Below are 7,653 nucleotides of genomic sequence, written 5' to 3' on the forward strand. Positions count from 1 at the left end.
GCTTATTAAATCAGCAATGAAATATCATTTGCCACTTGTGTCATTGAAAATTATGGAGGAAAAGATCTTTAAAGAGAGAGATGACATCACCATGTTTTGAATCATTCTTTTGTGCCACAAAATGTCCTACAAGCAACTGTTAGATTTTTTAAAATTTTAAATACAAAAGTTGTAGATTTACAGAAAAATCGTATAAAAACATCTTTCCCATATGCCCCCTCCCATTATTAACACTTTGCATTAGTGTGGTACCTTTGTTAAAACTGATGAAAGAATATTATAGTAGAATTATAAAATAGTTTATAGTGGGGTATATTTTCTTCATATTCCACTTTATTAACAACCCATATTAGTGTGATATATTTGTTGTATTTCATGAAATATAATTTTTATAATTGTATTATTAACTACAGTCCATTGTTTACAAAAAGGTTCACTCTGTTATACAGTCCTAAATTTTATCTTTCCATTTTTACTCTAGTTACATATATACAACCTAAAATTCCCCCTTTTAACCATATTCACATATATAGTTCAGTGCTAATTACACACACAATATTGTGCTACCATCACCACCATTCATTTCCACAACTCTACAATGGATCTAAATAGAAATTCTGTACATATTAAGCATTAACTCCCCATTCCCTACCTCAAACGCAGCCCCAGTAATGTATATTCTGGATTATAACTGTGAGTTTGCTTATCTAATTATTTCATATCAATGAGTTCACACAGTATTTGTCCTTTAGTGTCTGGCTTATTTTATTCAGTGTAATGTTCTCAAGGTTCATCCATGTTGTCACATGTTTCAGGATCACATTCCTTTTTAATGTTGAATATATCCTATCATAGGATTTCACTACTATTTCCTTATCCATTCCTTGTTAATAGACGTTTGGGGTCCCTCCATCTTTTGGCAATTGTGAACAATGCTGCTATGAACATCAGTGTGCAAATATCGGTTTAAGTCCCTGCTTTCAATACTTCTGGGTATATAACTAGTAGAGTGATGGCCAGGTCATATGGTAATTGTACACTTAGCTTCCTTAAGAACTGCCAATCTTCCTTCCATGGTGGCTGCTCCATTTTACGTTAATGGCTACTCCATTTTACATTCCCGCCAGCAATGAATGTGTTCCTATTTTTCCACATCCTCTACCACACTTGTAATTTTCTGTTTTTTTTTTTAATAGTAGCCATACCAGGGGATGTGAAAAGGTATCTGATTGTATTTTTTATAAATATTTACTAATTTACTTTATTTTTAAAGTTTATTACCCCTATCCCAGATGGTTCACTCATCTGTCTGCTCATTGTGTTTTGCTCACCTTCTCCAGGAGGGACCAGGAACTGAACCTGGGACCTCCCACATGGGAGGGGATGCCCAACAGCCTGAGTCACATCTGCTCTCTGCAGGCTGCAGCATCTGCTGGCTTGTGGATCCGCATATTTAGGTGTCTGCTCTTTGCAGCAGGTGTGGTGTCTATCCCTTTGCAGTGGGTACAGTGTCTGCTCATCTTCTTTAGGAGGCACCAGGACCCAAACCTTGGACCTCCCATGTGGTAGGGGGGCACCCAACTGGTTAAGCCACATCCACTTCCCTTGTTGTGATTTTGATATGCATTTCCCTAAAAGCTAATGATGCTGAGCATCTTCTCGTGCGTTTTAGCCCTTTGTATATTCTCTTTGGAGAAATGTCTATTCAGTCTTTTGCCCATTTTTTAGGTGGGTTGTCTATTTTTTTGTTGAGCTGTAGGATTTCTTTATATATTTTGGATTTTAAATCCTTATCAGATATATGGTTTCCAAATATTTTCTCCTACTGAGTAGGCTCTCTTTTCACTTTCTTGTCAAAGACTTTTGATGTGCAAAAGTTTTTACTTTGGAGAGGGCCCATTTGTCTATTTTTTATTTTGTTGCTTGTGCTTTGGATGAAAATTCTAAGAAACCATTGCCTAATCCAAGACCCTGAAGATGCTTCCCTATATTTTCTTCTAGGAGTCTTATAGTCCTGGTTCTTATATTTAGGTCTATGGTTAATTTTTGTATATGGTATGAGATGGGGGTCCTCCTCCATTCTTTTGTACATGGATGTCCAGTTCTCCCAGCACCATTTGTTAGAGTATTCTTTCCCAATTGAGTGGACTTGGCATCCTTGTCAAAAATTAATTGATGATAGATGCGAGGGTATATTTCTGAATTCTCAACTCAATTCCATTGGTTTATGTATCTATCCTTGTTCCATTACTATGCTGTTTTGACCACTATAGCTTTGTAATAAATTTTAAAGTCAGGAAGGGTGGATCATCCCACCTCATTCTTTGTTTTCAATATATTTGTGGCTATTTGGGTCCCTTACTCTTCCAAATAAATTTGATAATTGGTGTAGCAGTTTGATATGGTTGTGAATTCCAAAAATAGATGTTGGATTATGTTTTTAATCTGATCTGTAACCTGGGAATGACCAAGTTATGATTAGAGTGTTGAGTCTCCACCCCTTGGTGGCATGACCAAGAACAGAGTTGATGGTTCTTAATGTTGGAGTTTTGATGTTGGAGTTTGATGCTGAAGTCTTAAGCTAGAGCCCCAGGGAAAGAGACAGAACTGTTTGCCTAATAGTCTACAGTTGTCCTTGTGGAGAAAACAGAAGCTGGGCCCGGAGGAACCCAGGAAGCCTGAACCCTCACAAACATCGGCAGCCATCTTGTGCCAACATGTAAAAATAGACTTTGGTGAGGGGAGGAACTTATGCTTTATGGCCTGGTATCTGTAAGCTCCTACCCCAAATAAATACCCTTTATAAAAACCAACCAATTTCTGATATTTTGCATCAGTACTCCTTTTGCTGACTAATATAATTGGCTTTCCATTTTTGCTAAGGAGGCTGTTGGTATTTTAATTGAGAGTGCTTAGAAGCTGTGAATCATTTTGTTTAGAATTGACATCTTAATGATATTTAGTTTTCCAGTCCATGAACACAGAATGTCCTTCCATTTATTTAGATCTTTGATTTATTTTTAGCAACATTATGTACTTTCTGTGTATAAGTAATTTACATGCTTGGTTAAATTTATTCCCAGATATTTGATTTTTTATGTGCTATTGTAAATGGATTTTTAAAAATTTCCTCCTCGGATGGATCATTACTATTGTATAGATATACTGATTTTTTGTGTGTTGATCTTGTACCCTGCTGTTTTGCTGAGTTCATTTATTATCTCTAGTAACTTTGTTTATGATTTATCAGAACTATCTATGTGTAACATAATTTCATCTGCAAATAGTGAATGTTTAACTTCTTCCTTTCCAATTTGGATGCCTTTTATTTCGGTTTCTTTCCTAAATGTTCTGGATAGAATTTACAGTACAATGTTGAATAACATTGGTGAAAGTCCTTGCTTTTTCCAGATCATAGAGGGAAAGCTTTCAGTCTTTCTTCATTGAATATGATGTTAGCTGTGGGGTTTTCATATATTTCCTTTATGATGGTGAAGAAGTTTCCTTCTATTCCTATTTTTCTAAGTGTTTTTTTTTTATCAAGAAAGGTTGCTGGATTTTGTCAAATGCCTTTACTGCATCAATTGAGATCACATATTACTTCTCTTCCTTTTGTTAACATGGTATATTACACTGATTTTCTTGTGTTGAACCACCCTTGCACACCTGGGAAAAAACCCACTTGGTCATGTTGTATGATTGTTTTGATGTGCTGTTTGATTCAATATGCAAATATTTCATTGAGAATATTTGCATCTATATTCATAAGAGAAATGGATCTGATTTTCTTTTCTTTAGTATCTTTACCTGGTGTTAGGGTGATGTTGGCCTCATAGAATGAAGTAAGTATTGTTCCCTCCTCTTTAATATTTTGGAAATGTTTGAGCAAGAATGGTATTCTTTGTGGAATGACTGGTAGAATCCAACTGTGATACTATCTTGTCCTGCGTTTTCATCGTTGGGAGATTTTTGATGACTGATTCAATCACTTTGCTTATAATTTGTCTATTGTGCTCTTCTATTTCTTCTAGAGTCAGTGTAGGTTGTTTGTTCATGTCTAGGAATCTGTCATTTCATCTAGGTTGTCTAATTTGTTGGCAAACAGTTGATCATAACATCCTCTTATGAAGCTTTTTATTTCTGTGGGGTCAGTAGTAATGTTCTCCCTTTCATTTCTGATTTATTTACATCTTTCCTCTTTTTTTCTTTGTCATTCTAGCTAAGGGTTTGTCAATTTTATTGATCTTTTCAAATAACCAACTTTTGATTTTGCTAATTCTGTTGTTTTTTATTCTCAATTTCATTTACTTTTGCTCTAATCTTTGTTATTTCTTTCCTTCTGCTTCCTTTGGAGTTAGTTCTCATTTTCAATAATCTCAATATATTTACTAATTTCCCTTGCAATTTCTATTCTTTGACCCACTGTTTGTATAAGAGAGTGTTTTTTAACTTCCATATATATGTGGATTTTCCAGTTCTGTGACTGTTATTGATTGCCAGCCTCATTCCATTATGGTCAAAGAAGATGCTTTGTATTATTTCAATATTTTAAAATTTATTTAGATTTGTTTTGTGACCCAACATGTTATCTATACTGGAGAATGATGTGGGTGCACTTAAGATGAACATACATCCTGCCATATTGTGGTGCAACATTCTGTATATGTTTTTTAGTTCTAGTTCATTTATCTTATTCAAGTTTTCTGTTTCCTTATTGATCTTCTGTCTATCTGTTCTCTTATTTGATGAGAATGGTATATTGAACTCTCCAACTATTATTGTGGAGTTGTCTATTTCTTCCTTCAATTATGCCAGAGTTTTCCCCTCTTATGTTGTTTTTGTTCCACTTTACCACTTTATATTTTGCATGTCTGTTATCAGGAAATATACCTTTTTCTTTTTCAATTGTTTTCTGATTCTTATATGAATTAAAGAGTAGAGTTGTATATTGGGTTTTGCATTTACCCTTTTGGTTACCCTTCTTGATGATCTTCATTTCTTCACACTACTCCAAACCACTCTCTCATGTCTTTTCCTTTTAACCTGCAGAATTCCTTTTAGTAAGTCTTTTTGTCTCTTGTTGATAAACTCTCCCCATTTTGGTTTATCTGTGAATATTTTAAACTCCCCCTCATTTTTAAAGGACTGTTTTTATGGATAAAGAATTTTTGGCTGGCTGGTTTTTTTTCAGTACCTTCAATATATCGTATCACTGCCTTCTTACCTCCATGGTTTCTGATGAGAATATGGCACTTAGTCTTATTGAGGATCACTTGTATGTGATTATTTTTTTCTTGTTGCATTCAGATTTCTGTCTTTATCTTTGGCATTTGACATTCTGATTAGTATGTGTCTTAGAGTATGTGTCTCAAATCTCTGAGACACTGCTCAATTTTTTCTAATCTTTATTCTATCTGTTCTTCTGACTGTATGATTTAATTTGTCCTGTCTTCTAGTTTGCTGATCCTTTTTTCTGTCTGTTCAAATCTTTTGTTGTATGACTCTGGTGTGTTTTTAATCTGTACTATTATGCCTTTCAAAACCATAATTTCTGTTATGTTGCTTTGCATGCTTTCAAATTCCTCTTTATGTTCATATATTGTCTTCCTATTATCCTTTTATCTTTATGCATTTTTCCTTGATCTCCTTGAATCGATTTAGATTTGTTTGAAAATCTTTGATTAGATTTTCCAACTTCTGGGTCTCCTCTGAAATTTTAATTTGTTTCCTTGACTGAGCCATATCTTCCTGTTTCTTAGTATGACTTGTAAATTTTTGTTGATGTCTAGGCATCTGGTTATCTGAATGAGTAAACTGGTCATTTTTCCTCTTATCTAGAGTTGTATTGTTGATTGGCTTTATGCTAAGGCTCTTCTTTGATGCTTGGTCTAACTTATTCTGGACCTTTAGAATAGTCTGTGTTTAACTACTCAGATTTTCTCAGCTTTTTTTCATATGATTTCCTGCCCTGGTAATTTGGTCCAATTTTTAAGAGTGCACTGTTTGTGCAATTATTTCATCCCTAGCCAAAAGCTTCCATTCCTTCTCTGATAATTTTTATCTGTTCTGTTTGTTTTTGTGCAGACTTTTTTTCCCCAGCTCCTGTGATTTGTTTAAATTCTCTCCTTCACTTAGTGCCCCATTTTCCTTACACTTTTCGGTTGAGAGTCCCATCCTATCTTACAACAGTTCAGTTTAACACCCCTTTTTTACTGTTTGTCTTTTCTGCCTCCAGTTTCTTCCCTGTTGGGATATCCCACCCTGGAGAGCCAGATGGGGTCAACCCAGAAAGGTAGATCATTTCAGAAAAGTCTATTTTGCCTTTAGGTGGTCCAGCTGCCTGACTGGATTGAATGATGGCACAACAGTTCTTACCAGTTCTTCCATTGTGCTCTCTCTCTCTTTCCCCCCAGGGGGCCCTTTTGTGTGCAACACTCCTCAGCAGCTTTTGTTCTACCCTGGCTCTCTAAAGACTCAAGTTCCTGTGCCAGGATATGCATGGAGCTCTAACTTGCTGTTGTGAGTTGTTCTGCAGTCTCTGTTCACATTGGGAGGGATCCAGTTGGTGATGCCTCTTCATGACTCACAAGCCTCATGGGATCAAGTGAGGGGGAGGGGAGTGGGAAACAACCATCAGTACAGGACAAAATTCCCTTACCTGAGATTATTCCAATTCTTTGATTCAGCATTTGTGGAATTCCTCTCTAATCTCTACCATCTTCCAGAGTTCTAAGCAAGTGGGATTTGTCTTTTTATTTACTAAATCTCCAGGGAGTCCTTTCAGGGGATGTCTTATGTTGCCACATTGATGATATCATTCCTAGGGGCCCTTTTGTATGTAGTACTCCTCAGATGCTTGTGCTCCAATCTGAGTCTCTGTAAACCTGGGTCCCTGTGCTTGGATACATGTGGGGCTCTAAATCACTGCCATAAGTGGCTCTATGGTCTGCATCAACAGCAAGAGGAACCCTGGCTCTCCTGCCTTTGTGAGACTCCCACGCTGCACAGGACTGAGTGAAGGGAGGGTTCTGGACTAACAGGTCCTGGATGAAAATCTCCTACCTGATCTTGGAGATTATTTTTGTTTTTCTTTGATTCAGTGTTTGGGGCATTTTTCTCCAGTCTCTATTGTCTTCCTGAGTTCCAAGCAAGTGGAATTTGTCTTTTATTGGTTGATTATGAGGGGATACTTTTCCAGAGAATGTCTTACATCACAATGCTGATGTTGCTTTCCAAATGGGGCTGAGGTTAAAGAAAATTGGTTTTTAGTGGGGGTAAAATTAAAGGAAATAGTGGTTTTGTTGGAAGAGCAGCTGGGAGGGAATGAATAGGTCCTTGATGCAAAATCTAGGCACTTTGAGTTTTGTCCAGCTGGAAAAGATGCCCCAAAATCCAAGCCAAATTATATATCCTCTAAGAGGAAAAATTTCCTGAGTTTTATTTACAGAGCAGCATTTTTAGGTGATTTAGTATTCCATGTCCTATTAAACTGCATTTTATATGAGATCTGGGAAACAAAAACAAAAATTCCAAGGGAGAGGGACTTGGGGTCTGGGACCAAAATATTAATAGAAAGAATTGCCATGCAATGAAGATCCAATTTATGCCATGTTCTGTGCCAGGGCGTTTACATCCATTACATGCACCCCAGTA

This window comes from Dasypus novemcinctus, chromosome X (assembly GCF_030445035.2).
Source record: "Dasypus novemcinctus isolate mDasNov1 chromosome X, mDasNov1.1.hap2, whole genome shotgun sequence".
Classification (NCBI taxonomy): Eukaryota; Metazoa; Chordata; class Mammalia; order Cingulata; family Dasypodidae; genus Dasypus; species Dasypus novemcinctus.